The sequence below is a fragment of the Carex rostrata genome, chromosome 29, assembly GCF_964058835.1.
Source record: "Carex rostrata chromosome 29, lpCarRost1.2, whole genome shotgun sequence".
Lineage (NCBI taxonomy): Eukaryota > Viridiplantae > Streptophyta > Magnoliopsida > Poales > Cyperaceae > Carex > Carex rostrata.
Genome location: NC_135946.1, coordinates 4,981,668 through 4,998,929, shown reverse-complemented (window position 1 = coordinate 4,998,929; position 17,262 = coordinate 4,981,668). Strand labels below are relative to the sequence as shown.

The 17,262-nt window shown below is 36.4% G+C and overlaps 1 long non-coding RNA gene across 1 annotated transcript in view; it reads left to right on the top strand.

Moving 5' to 3' along the window:
- LOC144546062 (uncharacterized) overlaps window positions 1–17,262 on the top strand; it is a 104,422-nt gene that overhangs the window by 21,414 nt on the left and 65,746 nt on the right. The window contains exon 2 of the long non-coding RNA XR_013508694.1: window positions 15,101–15,160. This is a non-coding gene — a long non-coding RNA (uncharacterized LOC144546062). The remainder of the gene's footprint in view (window positions 1–15,100; window positions 15,161–17,262) is intronic.

The following is a 17,262-nucleotide window of genomic DNA, read 5'->3' as shown; positions in this document are numbered from 1 at the left end:
ATTGACTTCAAACGACAAATCCAAATCATTAAAATCCTTCTACCGTACAAGTGATTCATCTATATGTGAAAATTTTAAAGTTTCAAATTATTTTAATATAAAGTCAAGTGGTTAAGATTAGAAGGTTTATAAATTAATTTTAATGCATTCATTTTTTGGACATCTTTTGACCACTTTATTCTATACAAAATTATTTTAAAATTTAAAACCTTTTACATGTAGATGCATAACTCATAAGATAGAAAGATTTCAATGATTTGAATTCGTCATTTGAAACCAATACAATAGATTTTAGAATTGAGTCCACAAAAGGACTTGGTGAACTTAGGAACACCCAAGTTCTACTAAAACTGTATGGAATTAATGAATTGTATAAAATTAAATAAGTGTTGTGTGTAAGAGCAATGAAAATTAAATAACTTACCCACTTCAAAGTCTTCCATAAGGAGGTCTTCGCATAGACTTCATTGACAGCATGATTGTTGTAAACATTAACAGCAGTATAATCCTGTCCTGCATGGGTTAGTAAAGAACGAAGGATCTTCGGGTCGCACTTGCGAGCAGCTTCATGCAGGGGAAGCTCGCCATCATTGTTGGCTTGGTTAATAAACCTATGAAGCTGGGGTGTTGTGAGTATGTAGTCAACTAAATGTGGATTCTCAAAATAAATAGCGTCATGGAGTGCATTGAATCCATTTTTGTCGGGAGTATACACAGAATCAGGGCAAGTGCTCATGATCTCTTTCGCAATTGGCAGATAGCCGTTTACCACTGCCTTAAGAAATGGAGTATTTCCGGTTGGTTCATGCTTAATATATGCCAAATTAGGATCATATTCCAAGAATATCTTGACCAACATGAGTTTGTTTTCAAGTACAGCTCTGCCCATCGGATTGGCTCCATTTTTGTCTTTATGGTATGCTAGTTGGGACTGTCCTACCAACAGTTGCTGAACTATACCTGACAATACATGTCACGATAAAATTAGAACATTTATTAAGACTGCCTAAAATCTATGAGATGTAAGTGGTTCAAATGCATGGAGCAACAATAACGGATGCAAAACTTTCTAGGATGGCAAGAGCGACATAGAAGTAAAAATTAGAATCGATTATTTGACCTTATAATCGGAATCGACTAAATCAGATTATTTTTGCCAGAAACTTGTTTGTCTTAAAGAAAAAAAGAAAAAAAAATGATAAAAAAAAATTGTCAATAATTTATATTGAGACAAATAAATACATTCAAATAATCCACTAATATAATATAATACAAAAATGCAAATACATCATAGAGTTAATTTTAAATTAAAAGAAACATAGAAAACACAAAATATTTAAGAAATAGTAACATTTAAATAATTCGGCACAAAAATAAATTTCACTATTTCAAAGAAAAAGTAATTTAAAAAAATATCTAAACAAATATTATATCAGATTTCACGGTGAGCCAATAACCGATAGTATATCTAAACAAAAGAAAATGTATAGGCTTATGCACCAAGTTCACTCAAACGTTTTAGTTAAAAAGTTCCCTTCTTCTTTCTTTCTTCTCCCCATTTCCCCAACCCAGTTTCTTATTTATTTTTTGTCTTTCTTCTTTCCCCAATCGAAGTCTCTCTGATACCTGTCTTCCCACTCGGTATTCCTCTAAAATTCACTCTCACCATAAATTCATACAAAATTCGGCTCGGTCTGGTCCAATTCCTCTCCGAATGGTCCGATTCCGGTCTGACTCAGCCGAATTTGCCTTCTATGTTAATTTCACAAAACGAAATGAGTACTTTTTAGTTTTGACTTGTGACTATAGACTTGAGATAATTAGAACAAATATTCCGAGTCAAATTTGCCAGTCAAAAGCCAAAAAAAAAATGTTTCCTCAACTGAAATACATACATAAGACTAACCACAACAGAATGTAAGGTTGCATATGAAGTATCTAATTACTATGAAAAATAAAATTCACAGAATTGGGTATATAAGTAATGAACCTGGGTGATCGAATCTCACAGCAGCATGCATAGCCGATTCATTATGCGGGCCAAAAACTGCCGAAGATGGGATCTGTAGCAATCGCTCTATAACTCTAGAATATCCTCTGCGGGCCGCCATATACATGGGCGATTCCCCGGTATTGGTAACTTGCTCTGACAGTTCTGGCTCTACGTCCAGGAGCTGTAGTGCGAAATCTTGGAAGCCATTGTGCATGGCATGATGCAATGCGTTTTCTTTGCGCCTATCGGCCTTCAAGAGCATGTGGTTGAATGGGCTTCCTTCCTCCAAATCGTCATGCTGCATATACTGTGATGCAGCAGTGATGATATCAGAAGCCAACGAAAGGTTAGCTGCCATCAGAGCAGCTATCAGTGGGGTCTCTCCATCAATGTTGGTGCCGGAGAAGAGGGAAGGGGCTCGGGACCAGGCCTCCCTTGCAAACTCGTCATGGCCAAGCATTGCGGTAATGTGAAGGCAGTTGTTATTGTGAGGAGTGGTAGAGAGCAGGATATCAGGGTCAGCAATAACCAAGTGGTTGCAGAGGCCGAAATCACCTTTGTTGCATGCGTTGAGGAACTGTCGTAGTCGTGGGTCCATTGGGATAATAGGTGGGCTGGAAGAGGAAGCTAAGCTAGCTGAACAGAAAGCTGATAGAGATGAATTGCTCATGCTTTGTGGTAGTTGAGTGTCCACTGGGATAACAGGTGGGCTGGAAGGGGAAGCTGAGCTAGGTGAAGAGGAAGTAGAGCGAGCTGAATTGCTCATGATTTCTTTCTTGCTTGGTTGGCAGCCTTAATTTGTGTATTGATCTTGAGAAGATAAAATGGATTTATATATCTCGCAAGTTAACAAACTTTCTCGCACGTTCTCACACGTTATCTAGCTGTACACAACTTACAAACAAAAGATAATCATTTATTCAGGAAAAAAATATTATTCATGTCATATATGATTCGTTGTCCTCTTTTCATTGAAGAAGTTGGATAATCTGAGCGGGAGGAGAAATAGGTTACCGGGAGAATACTCATTTTCGTTATTAAAAGAGACACCTTTCTAAGCAAGAAGAAAGTAAATAATAATAATAATAATAAATAAATACTTGTTCCAAAGCAATCAGGTGTGGCGAATCTAGATTTTTAGGAATCGTAGCTATATATCACTACATAGAGACATGTTATAAAATTACGCTTACGTTCAGTAAAAATCCGTAATTATATATATCAGGTAGAAATCAATTCTGGTCCTTGAATACATTATTTCCGAACATATGGTACAAATTATATATGTAGGAGCATGGTTCAAAAAATCGGAATCGGAAGAATCGGATCAGTAACTCGGGTATTTTTGGCAGAAGCCTTGTTTTGTAGCCAAAAAGTAAGAAAAAATTGATAAAAATAATTTCTTAAAAAAACTATGTTAATTAAGACAATATTACACTCAAATTGTTATATCCCAAAATTTTAAATAAATATTAATCATGATAAATTTAAAATTTTTCACTCAAATAAAGCTTTTACTAATTAATCCAATGATTGTTTAGAACTTATATTATTAATTTAAAATATAAATTGAAAATTTTGAGATATAAATAATTTATGAAATTATATAAATAAAATGAGAATTTGAAATTAAAATAAAATGATTCGTGTAAAGAAATAAATAAATAAGTTTGTAATTAGTAGAATAAATATACAAGTTTTGTATGAATAATTTTATATATAAATTGCAAATTTTATTTATTTAGGAATTATAAAAATGTGAGTTGATGATTATATGTATATATACATATATACTAATTGATATTGTATTATCTGGATTATGAGAAAATTCGAAATCTGAAAATTTATTTACAAGTTTTGTTAGATTATTGGGAATATAATTATTCTAATTATCATATATGAATATATTAAATTGAATTTTAAAATTTGAAAGATAAAAATGTGAATTATTCGTGCAAATTAATTGTAAATTTTTATATGAGTTTGGATCGAAATTTTTATAACCGTAATGAATTATAAAACAAATTAAGTGAGTTCATATCAAAAGGGATTTAACTCAAATGAATAAAAATTTCGGATCCATTTCAAATTTCCTCCATTCCTCTCTTTTATCCCCCTCACTGACCACTGACAATGGAGCCCCCCCCCCCCCCCCCCCCCCTCCCTCCCCAGATCCTATCTTTCTCTCTTCCCTTCTCTCCCGTTCGTGCAAACACAGGGGTGAAGCCCCTTTCTCTCTTCTATCGCCCTTCTCTCCCGTCCGCGCAAACACAGGGGCGAAGACCCGATTTTCTCTTTCTCCTCCGCCCAGCACAGGTGAGTGAGATTGTTCTTTAAATCGGCTTGAATCGGTGTAACTCGGCAGGAAAATCGAAAAATCGGCCGATTCCGTCATTGTTCATACGATTTTTTTGAAAAAATCACACAAATCCGAGAATCGGGCAAAAATCGGCCTGGTCCCATCCGATTCCGAGTTGAATCGGCCGATTTGACTCGGAATCGGCCGATTTTTTGAACTATGTGTAGGAGATATCTAATAAATAATATGGTTTTACATCATCAAACCTACATCTGTGCTGCTAACTTTTGGAACGCAGGTGCCACTCCACGGATCTGATCTATATCACAAGACTCGCTATATATTAACTATTTATCATAATAGGAATTATTGGTATCGGGATCGGGATCGGTCCCGGCCGATACCGATACGGGATCGGGATATCGGATTGATATTTGCTAAGGATCGGGGTATTTTTTTTTTCTTTATGATTTGCTATGTGAGGATCGGCTCAGGATCGAATCGGGGTAGGCCGATACCGATTCGTATCGGCCGATCCGGATCGGTATCGGCCGATAATTCCTACTATGCTATTTATTCTAATTCAGTGAAGGTGCCACTCAAACCAATCGGATTCTATCGGAACGGATTTCAGGTTGTCTAATTTTGGATTATGTTTCACATTACGGGACTATTTGAATGAAATCATATTTCTGCAGTTCCGCCTTTTTAGTGATTTTGACAAGTTTTCAAAAAAGTTTCAAATTTAGCTCGAAAACTGAGCAAAAATACCACTTAGACTGAGGAAAAATACCACTCAAAACTGAGCAAATCATATTTTGGTCTTTTAATTAATTTTCAAATACACTAATGGTTCATATAAAAGACATATCATTTGCCCAAAGATAAGGACATACTTTTGTCTGACTTTTATATTTAGAGTCTTGTTGTGGCATTTCGCTTTTTAAATTTTTTATTACATTTAATTTTAAAAGGGGAGGTATAACACGGTTGGTTAAAAAAAAAAATCTGAAGAATATTGGTTATTCAAAAGTCGAGATTTTGATTCCGCCTCACAACTTTGCAGCCTCTGCCAAAATTTAAAAAAAAAAAAAAAAAAAATTAATTTATATATATATAAAATCAAACTATTGATTGGTAATGCAGAACAAATTCTCTTTGAGTTGTTACAATTAACCTTATTACCAAAGTGTTGTGGATGCAAAGATTTATATTTCGACATGCAGTATTCATTAGGTTTTATATTTATTATAAGAGACACCATAGAATTTTTTTTAGAAGTTCTTTTTAGTAAATGTGCATCTAGTTTAAACTTAGTGCATGATATCAAAACTTAAATAAGACGTGGGAATGCGATCACCAATTGAAAACGTCATGCATGAAACCCAAGTGTACTTTAATATTTAAAAAAAAATTCAAATTAATACGGGCAGCGCAATTATGGGATCTAGATGTGGCAAAGTCAATAGTTCTTCGGCATTATGAAAATTAATCTGTTTCAAGAGTTAAGAGAATTATAAAGTTGGTTAATTCATAAGATTAATATTTATACATTAACAGCTAGCTTGGTGCAGAGTTGTGATTTGAACTCGATTAAATTAACTGAATTAAACAAATGAAGGGAGTAGATCTCGAGATCTGCCATTGAGCTTGACTAATGAATTAAATACAAATGAGCAGCTTTAGGCAGTGCACCATATGAAGATGTACTATTTATAATTTGGGTTCAAAAATAAGATCTTTAGCTCTGGTTTTATTTGATATGTTTAGTTCAGCAAGTTATGAAAAGCTCGGCCCAAACTATGCATATAATGTGAAAGTTCATAAATGTTGTTTGATTTTGAAGATATATATAAAATAAAATTTAGGGGATTGAGAAATGGTTGTGAAATTTGTTAACAAAAAAAAAAGTTTTTGGAATACGTATATATCACCAAAAATTAATTTGAATTATTGAGAACAAGTTGGTATAAAGTAAGGATGAATTGAGATCAAATTAATTGTTGTAAATTTCGGATTTATTCATCCTAATTGGGACAACAAAATTTGGTATAAATTTTATTAAATCTGATGATTAATTATACTATGTACAGTAGGCAATTTAATATAGGATAAAACAATAAAATTTAATATAGGATAAAAGAGTAAAAATATAAATAAAAACAAATCTAACACTAAAATTATACTATCCAACAAAAGATAAACTCATTGAATTGCTTGAGGGAACAACAAGCAATTGTAGTTTTGTAGAGAATTAAACATATAAAGGAAAAATTAAACTGTTTGAAGAGTTAAGAAAATTATAAAGTAGGTTAATTCATAAGATTATTTATAAATAGAAGAACTCAGTTAGTCATTTCCTATTATTGTTTAGTACACATTAACAGCTAGCTTGGTGCAGATTTGAGATCTGAACTCGATTAAATCAACTGAATTAAACAAATAAAGTGAGTAGATCTTGAGATCTGCCATTCAATTTGACTAATGAATGAGATACAAATGAACAGCTTTGGGCAGTGCACCTTTGAAGTTTAAATTAATTAGTAGACTATATCAAGAGAGCAGCTGAATTGATTAAACAAAATAAAATGAATACACCTCAGACCTGCTTTGAGTTGACTTTATAATATACTAGAATTATTCCCTCCATGTGAATGCTTGGTTTCTTCCACAAAGACGGAGTTCTAATCTTTGGGTGGGTGGACATCTAAAAGGGATTTTCAAAAATAGTGCAGAAGAAACAAAAATAAAACATCTCAAACCCTAGATCTACCTAGCCACCACCTCTCACTAGCTCCACACCTCTGCTCTTTGAATTTTTACCCCCAACACAATGATATCCACCCCTCTTGTCTCTACCTCCTTGAACGGAGAAGAGAATGAGGGAGAGGGGAGGGATCTGAGTCGAGTGGAACCGACCAGAGCTGAGAACTTGATATTGTTAGAACTCGGAGAGTAGAGTTCAATTTTTCTTATAAATATTCCAATTTTAAAAGCTAAACCTCCATATTTTCTTTAAAAAAGAAAAAAAAAATAGGCGGGAGACACGTTTTTAGCAATGATATATATATATTGTGATTAATTGAGGTTGATATGAGCAAGGTGATATGATATTTGTGTTTGATTGAGGTTGATGCAAGGTGATATATGGGACAAGTTTTTTAGCAACAATATACACATCAATTTGACTTGATAGCATTCATTGAGGTTGATGCAAGTCAATCTAGATTCATATCATATTCTCTCTCTTTCATTGAGGTTGATGCAACCCTTGTTGTAAGGGACAAATGGACATGATATCCCTTACTACCCTTTTATATACCTAAATTGACAAATGCATGTTGCTTTATTTTGGTGATGCTCATCGTTTGTGCTGCCCAACATGAAATGAACTTTCCACTCCATAGAAATTTATCCTTTAAGAGTTAGGGTGGTAACGAGCTGGCTTGTTACAAGCTGGGCTCAGCTTGAACTCGTCACGAGTTGGCTCGTTCAAGTCATGAGCGCTGACTTTAGAGGTCCCAACTAAAATCTCAATTTGAAATCGTCACGAGCTGGACCGAGCTAGATCGTTGGGTCTCACTGTACTATGTTTTAAGAAGAAAATAAATTCTATAAACTTTTTGGACCGAGTTGGACCGACCTAGATAGTATAAAATGCACACAAATTGATCCCTAACCGAGCTAGCTCATGAGCTAAGCTTCAACTTGAACTCGTTAATTCTGGACTGAGCTAGTGACGAACTGGCTCATTGACAGCTCGATGTAGTAACAAACAAGGTGTTAGTGAACGAGTTAGATACGAGTCACAATCAACCACAAACTACGAGATATTTTTCCACCCCTATTTGAGAGTATTGTTTCTATATCTATATATCTCACTAGCACCTAATTCTTTCTAAGAGAATAATAGTTTTACTTTTTCAAATTTTAATTTCTAAAAGTGTTGAATTTGAATTTTGAACTTACAACCTTACATAAACACCGAAATAATAATCCAGCTACTAATATTTAGCAAGCAATACATGATAAAACAACTTCTACAAATTGTAACAAGCAAATGTTTAAATAGCATTTATCGCGTCATAATGTAATGGTTAAAAAAAATGACGCTATTGTCATATAGCACTGTTATAGAGCTATATCATCAAGTCGCCAATAGTGCCATAGCTTTTATAGTTCAAAAATGCTAGCGGTTCTATAACGCGCTATTTAGAACCTTCATAACAAGCAATGTTTTCCTTACATACTATTTTAATAGTATGCAAAGTGAATTTTTAATTTTGCGCTAAAATGCTTTTATATATAGATGCCATGAATTATTTTTAGAATACATAGATGCTATAATGTAAATGTTGTATTGGTTTAATAGTATGCAAAGTGAATTTATACATAGATACTAACTCCACTACATGACAAATACAGACTTCTAATTTTGGAGAAATTCAAACCCACTAACTTCGGCAGCCATCTAAATTAGATGTGTTAATTTTGAATCAACTTCCAACACTCCCCCTTGATTCAAAATAGGTTACTCCAAGCTTCAACATCATCTTCATCTTCTAAGTCATCATTCCAGATCTTCGTATCCCAACTGTCATCCTCCCATGTCGGTTTCACCTCTTCTATCTGCTCCTTAGCCTCTTTGATAGCAGCTACTTGAGATTGTGACTCGGCTGATTCATCAAACACTGTGGATTCTTCCACAACATTATCAGCCTCCATGACCTCCTCTTCAACCACCTTGGGCTTTTGCTTCTTTATCTCATATTTCAACCTCTCTTTAACCTCAGTTGTACCAGAACTTATACTGCCCAAACCCTCAGCACTTTGTGCAAGGAACTGCAGTCTCATAGCTTCCAAATTTTTCTGCTCCTCCTTTTGTTTCCTAGTTAGAAGCTTGCCCTCTAGCATCTTCTTCAATTGCTTCTCCTTTTCTTTCTCCTTCTTTCTTGTCTTTGCCTCCTCAGCTGGCAATGCACCATATATCATTTCTTGCACTGACACATTGGTCTTCTTTACTTTCTTCTTAGACTCCACTTTGGTCTCGGTTTCCATCTGCACATGCTTCTCATCAGATTCTGCTTCAGGTTTCGAATCTTGCATGTTAACATCTGTTCTAGCTGTGGCCTCTTTGGGTACTTCAGTTTCCTCCTCTGTGATTGTTGGCTCTTGCTCAGGATTGACTTCTACAATATGTAGTCTCATCAAGGAAAGTCTCTTTTCTTCTTTCTCTGCCTCCATCTGTACAGGCTGGTCGAAACATGATTCTGCCATCCTCAACACTTGTGTATCAGTAATGGTAACCAGATCCCCATCATAATCCTTGTACTTGATCAGCACAGATTTTAATGAAGGAAACATCTTCGTCACAATATCTCTCAACACTTTGAAACTACATTTTTCTGAAATCTGAAACAGCCGTATATCATGGTTGTACACCAGCTTCAATGGCCTCTGACGAATGAGCCCTACATTCTCCACCTTGAGGGCTTTTTCATCAAACAAAATATTTCTACTCACCATGATTTTGCTACTTTCTGGACTGCTGCCACCATTATCTCTTGTGTGCACTGCTACTGTGCCATTGTTGCTTGCATCAATCTTGCTCTTGGTGTATGCCATGAAGAGTGCCGGTTGCTCATTTTCTTTTACAGCATAGCTTGCTTGATTCTCCTCCCTTTGTTTCTTGTAGCACTCGGATTGGTAGTGCCCAAACTTATTGCAGTAGTAGCATTGGATGTTCTTCTTGGCTTCATGGCACTCAGATTGATAGTGCCCAAACTTGTTGCAATAATAGCACTGGATGTCCTTCTTGGATTCATCATATGATTGACTATTTTCAGCAGTGTTGCTTCTGCCTCTTCCTCTTCCTCTGCTGAAATTGCCTCTGCCTCTGTTTCTTGACGTCTCCCCCTGCATGTAGAATGCCTTGTCATCGCCTTTATCTTCTGCTTTTGACATCCTTGCTTCATGAGTCTGCAGTGATCCCATGAGTTCATCAAAGGTGTAGGTTGCTAGATCTTTGGATTCTTCGATTGCTGCAACTACATGATCAAACTTGGGTGTTAGGCTCCTTAACACTTTCGCCACCATCGTCTTCTCTTCCATGGTGTCTCCAAATGCTCGAATTTGGTTGACCACCCCTTCTACTCTTGATAGGAAAATCTGCATGGATTCCTCCTTGTTCATCTGCAATGTTTCGAAGTCCCTGCGTAGGCCTTGAAGCTTTATTGCCATGACTCGAGTACTCCCTTGAAATGCTGTTTTCAGGGTTGTCCACGCCTCCTTTGCGTTGGTGGCTACTGCAATTTTCGAGAAGATGGTGTCATGCACTGCTTGTTGGATGAAGAATAGCGCCTTCGCATCTCGCTTTGCTGTTTCTGTTGGTGTGGGATCTGCGGTCGATGCTCCCGTCTCCACCAATTCCCATAGACCTTGTGACTTGAGCAAAGTTCGTATCTTGATGCTCCAGAACTCGTAGTTGTCTCCCTTGAACAGCGGAATCAACGGATTCGAAACGCTCATGTTTTCTGCCATGGTCGGATCTGCCCTGATCTCTAACCTTTGGCTCTGATACCAATTTGTTGGAAATTTCGGAAGGATACAATGAAACAAAGAGAAGAAATTTGCTGCTGAAATTAACTTCTATTGCTTAATTAAATTCGATTACAACATGCTGAATTTATAGCTAAACATTATTCTAAATAAGGAATCCACTAACCCCACTACATGCTATTTCTGCCTAGTGTAAATAAGGAAACCATATTCTCCACTAACTCAACTAAACATAGAAATACTAACTCTAGAACACATGACAAATACAGACTTCTAATTTTGGAGAAATTCAAACCCACTAACTTCGGCAGCCATCTAAATTAGATGTGTTAATTTTGAATCAACTTCCAACATAGAATATGCTCTGCGGGCCGCCATATACATGGGCGATTCGCCAGTATTGGTAACTTGCTCTGACAGTTCTGGCTCTATGTCCAAGAGCTGTAGTGCGAAATCTTCAAACCCATTGCGCATGGCATGATGCAATGCGTTTTCTTTGCGGCTATCGGCCTTCAAGAGCATGCGGTTGAATGGCCTTGCTTCCTCCAAATCATTATGCAGCATATACTATTATGCAGCTGTGATGATGTTAGAAGCCAACAAAAGCTTAGCTGTCATCAGAGCAGCTATCAGTGGGGTCTCTCCATCAATGTTGGTGCCGGAGAAGAGGGAAGGGGCTCTGGACCAGACCTTCTTTGCAAACTCGTCATGGCCAAGCATGGTGGCAATGTGAAGGCAATTGTTTTTGTGAGGAGTGGTATAGAGCAGGATATCAGGGTCAGCAATAACCAAGTGGTTGCAGAGGCCGAAATCACCTTTGTTGCATGCGTTGAGGAACTGTCGCAGTCGTGGGTCCATTGGGATAATAGGTGGGCTGGAAGAGGAAGCTGAGCTACCTGATGAGGAAGTTGAGCGAGCAGAATTGCTCGTGCTTTCTCGTAGTTGAGTGTCCATTGGGATAACAGGTGGGCTGGAAGTGGAAGCTAAGCGTCAAGTCGCCAATAGCGTCATAAGTTTTATGGTCCGAAAACGCTATAGTGGCTCTATAACGCGCTATTTAGAACCTTGGTAACAAGTAATTTTTTCCTTACATATTATTTTAATAGTATGCAAAGTGCATTTTTAATTTTGCGCTAAAAAGCTTCTATATATAGATGCCATGAATTATTTTTAGAATACATAGATGCTATAATGTAAATGTTGTATTGGTTTAAACTTAGTTTGAATATATTAATTTACTCATTACAATATATGAGTTTAATATTGAATATATTTTGTATGTAGGTAAAAAAAAAATTTCCTAATTATACATGCTTGTGTATAACATCTATATTAGTCGTTAATTTTAAGAATTTTATGCATAATACATAAATTAGACTCGATCGTATTATTCACACAATTTATGAATATTTTTGTTTTACTTTGTAAAAGCTTCAGTATTTTATAATATTGTTTATATTTTACAAAATAACTATATATTTGTAAATTATATCCTAAACGCGACCTTTTAAATCTTATAAAATTAATAACAAATTCGACTTTGTTACTATGGTACACATTGCTAGTCTATCCAGAAATAACAACGATATTGCATTTATTTTTTATAAATTGATTGTAACATACTTATCCAAATAACTTGGATCATTTTATAAAATGATAAAAGAATCAGCCATATAATATGACTAATTAAACCGTCCCCTGATTAAACTAGTGACCCAATGAACATTATAGTGTGATACACAACAAAATCAAATATTATTCTAAATTATTGCCTTTTATGTGGCTCCCTTTGTAATTTTTTTATTTTTTGAAAATCCCCACCATCATATATATATAGCCGTTGATAGTGCATTTACAATAATAAAAGAACAATCACAATAATTGATAGTACATTTAATATTCATTAATTTTTATATTATTTTTTTCAAAAAAGAAACACCATATAAAATAACCCTTGCAATAAACTTTTCACGAGAAAACCTTATCCAATGGGAAAGCACATATCCAGGCTATAGCGTGGGGAGATTGTTATAATAGAATAGACCAGGTAACTTGAGTTCATGGGCTCTGAGAAATTAAATGTAGGCTTGATAATTATAAGATTGTTTGTGTATTGGGCTTCATTCAACGAGGCATATTTTTAACAAATATATTTCTTAGCTGCCAGTGAGCTAGGTCAAGCAGCAGTTGTCTTGCCAAACACATATATATGCCAATCCTTGAATACATATGATAAGGCTCCACAAATAATAGTAAACATATGATATATGGAGTCGCTTTCTTAAATTAGTAATAACTTCGTTAGGCCTCGAAGCCCATCTGAGATTCTTTTCATTGATGTAGCCCACAATTGTGAGTCTGGGCATTTTTAAAAATGTCCAGTATTTTTTATTTAATGTTGGATATGAAAATAAATATCGGCTTTTATCCTTGTGCTATTATATTCTTTATGCAAAGATGTTATCTGGTAGAAATAGCAAGAGTTGTCGGTGTAATAAATTTCTCATATTGAAACCCTGGTAAATGGTAATAGTTGTCAATTCATGTACAATATCTAATACCACTTCTAATATATTGCAGCGAGTTTCAAAATATATAAGAGCTAAGTAAATTGCAGTGTTAGCAAAAATAATTAGTACATTCAATTGAAACCATAGCATTGTAATTCAAAGTTCAAAGATGCGATAGAAAAAACAAAGTTCCCAATATTTTGCACTTTTTTAAATATTTGGAACTAGGTCTTTTTGAAAAAAACCACGAAGCCTATAGCGAAGCTTTAATAGGGGCCATTCACCGATGATCTTGGAGAGGAGTGGAAGAATGGTGCAGAGTACTAGTATAAGAATTGCAAGCCATAAGTTTTTGGGGGCTATCACTGTGAACAAACCGGTACCAAAAGCAATTGGAGTAGCCCCATATGCAGACCACATTAGTGCTCTCGTTGTTTTCCTATAATTGAGCAGGAAATCCAAGTCCTCCCATGTCGCCAAAATGCAGAGAAATGCGACTGCAAGGGAAGAACACATGGCTATGGTGTCAGAGATGAGGAACACCTGAAAAGCTGCTTTCCTTGCAAAAAGGGGTTGTCCGGCATCAGAGGAATCAGAACTGAATCCTCCTGGCAATGTAAAAGCAGCAGCAAAAGTGATAGTAGCGAGAAGGGCAGCGACCAAAGATGTCTTGGAAGTGTAGTTTTGGGCAAGTTCTTTGACCTCCTCAATTGCTTGTTGCTTGATTGTCTGTTTTACTTGATCTCTTACTAGGTAATTCCATGAGGAGGGAATTATATTTGACAACAATGTGAACGACTCATTCTGTGATACCAAATAAAAAATAGGTAAAATATATGCATGATCTTTCTTGACTTTATATTAAAAAAAAAACTTGCTACATCATGATTGGAATTAACGAATTCCATAAAATTAATACTAAATTTAAGGAAGTGTTGTGTGTAAGAGCAATGAAAATTAAATAACTTACCCAATTCAAAGTCTTCCATAAGCCGGTCTGTGCATAGACTAGGCTAACTGCAGTATGGTTTATAAAAGTAAGAGCAGTATAATCCTGTCCTGGTTGGTTTAGTATAGAACGAAGGAGCTTCGGGTCGCAGTTATCAGCAGCAAAATGTAGGGGAAGCTCGCCGTTGTTATTTGCTTGGTTAATAAACCTACGAAGCTGGGGTGTGCTTAGTATGTAGTTGACTGAATCTGGTTTTTCATGACCAATAGCCATATGGAGTGCACTGTCCCCACTATTTAACGGAGTATAAATAGAGTCAGGGCAAGTGTTCATTATCTCTTTTGCAATCAACACAGAGCCGTGTGTCACTGCCATAGTAAATGGAGTATTTCCGGTTGGTTCGTGCTTAATATATGCCAAATTAGGATCATATTCTAAGAATATCTTGACCAACTTGGGTTTGGTATCAAGTACAGCTCTGTGCATCGGATTGTATCCATCTTTGTCTTTATGGTATGCTAGTTGGGACTGTCCTTCCAACAGTTGCTTAACTATACCTGACAATACATGTCACGATAAAAATAGAACATTTACTAAGACAGCCTATAATCTATGAGATGTAAGTTCTTCAAATGCATGGAGCAACGATAACGGATGCAAAACTTTCTGGGGCGATGGCAATATTGGCTCGCTCCAAGGGATGAGCAGTGGATGGGAGAATCAGTCTAAAAGACTCCTTTGGTTTTGCCGAGTCACTAGAAGAAAATAGAGGAAAATTCGGTCTCATATAGTTTCAACTCGGTTTTTCCCTAAAATTCACTCTCAACATAAATTGGTACAAAATCGGCTCGGTCTGGTCCAATTCCTCTCTGAAAAGTGCGATTCCGGTCTGACTCAGCCGAATTGCCTTCTATGTTAATTTCACAAAACGAAATGTGTACTTTTGACTTTTGAGAATTGACTTATGACTGTAGACTTGAGATAATTTGAACAAATATTTCGATTAAAATTGGGTCAGTTCAAAAGCCAAAATAATATTTTTCTCAACTGAGATACATACATAAGACTTAACTACAACAGAGTGAACAGTTGCATAGGAAGTATCTAATTAGTGTCAAAAATAACATTCACAGAATTGAGCTTATAAGTAATGAACCTGGGTGGTCGAATCTCACAGCAGCATGCATAGCTGATTCATCTCCTGGGCCAAAAACCGCCAAAGATGGGATTTCTTGCAATTGCTCTACAATTAGGATGAAAAAGGAGTCTCAATTAGGATGAAAAATAACATGCACAGAATTAAGGTTACAACTTACAAGTAATGAACCTGTGTGGTCTAATCTCACTGCAGCAGGCAAATCTGACTCTGTTCTTGGGCTAGAATTTACCGAAGATAGGATTTGCAGCAATCGCTTTATAACTCTAGAATATCCTCTGCGAGCAGCCATATACATGGGCGACTCTCCAGTGCTGGTAACTTGCTCTGACAGTTTTGGCTCTATGTCCAAGAGCTGTACTGCGAAATCTTCAAAGTCATTGCGCATGGCATGATGCAATGTGTTTTCTTTGCGCCTATCGGCCTTCAAGAGCATGCAGTTCAACAGCCCCCCTTCATCCAAATCATCATGCTGCATATACTGTGGTGCAGCAGTGATGATGTCAGAAGCCAAAGAAAGGTTAGCCGCCATCAGAGCAGCTATCAGTGGGGTCTCACCATCAATGTTGGTGCCGGAGAAGAGGGAAGGGGCTCGGGACCAGGCCTCCCTTGCAAACTTGTGATGGCCGAGCATGGTAGCAATGTGAAGGCAGTTGTTTTTGTGAGGAGTGGTAGAGAGAAGGATATCAGGGTTGGCATCAATCAAGTTGATGCAGAGGCTGACATCACATTCAGAGCATGCCTTTAGGAGCTGTCGTAGTAGTCGTGGGTCCATTGGGATAACAGGTGGGCTGGAATAGCAAACTGAGCTAGCTGAAGAGGAAGCTAAGGTAGCTGAAGAGGAAGCTAGTGGTAGAGAGAAGGATATCAGGGTTGGCTAGAATCAAGTAATCAGCTGGTGGGCAGGCTGGAGGATATCATGTTGGATTTAATTTTAATATATGCTGGCTTGCTGAGGTTCCGTCTTCATTGCTCATGACACACTGCTCCTTATTTAGTCTCTTGTACGTATTTCACCTACCATATTCATGTGCCATTGATCACGTGGGTCCATCCTCACTGCTCCTTATTTAGTCCCTTGTACATATTTCACCTACCATATTAATATGCTATTGATCACGTGGGTCCATGCACACTGCTCCTTATTGATCAAATGGGTCCATCCATATCAAACATATAATTCATGGATTCAGATCGAGTAGACTTGACTTGGGCACACCATTTGTTCTTTACACCCCCCAACAGAATTCATGGATTCAGATCCAGTTGACTTGACTTGGGTCCACCATGTGTTCTATACACCCCCAACAAAATTCATAGTGTCTAGAATAATGATGATTAGGATTCAATTAACCTCAGACCCGTTAAGGGATTTATATCATTTGTTATTTTTAGAAATATATAAAAGGAGCAATAAATACCTCCACCTTTTTATTCATATTTAGAATATATATTACCATTGTATAGTCACCCATTAGGATTAGAAATAGTCATACGTTACTTTTCTTTCTCTTTAGATATAAATAGGCTGTAACAGAATGGTTCAAGAATAAAATAACATTTTCTAATTCATCATATTCTCTCTTTGAGTCATAGAGTCCACGGATTTGGTGAGGCTAGAGTCCGCGGATCTAATGCGGCAACTATTACAACAACTCTTTGTAATGCTAACAAGCAAGAAAATCAAAAGACCTCCGGTATATATATACTATCTACGAGGATAAAATTGACGGGATAAAATGGGAGAGTATCAGCGAGGATAAAATTCTACGATGATAAAATTGATTATCTGCGAGG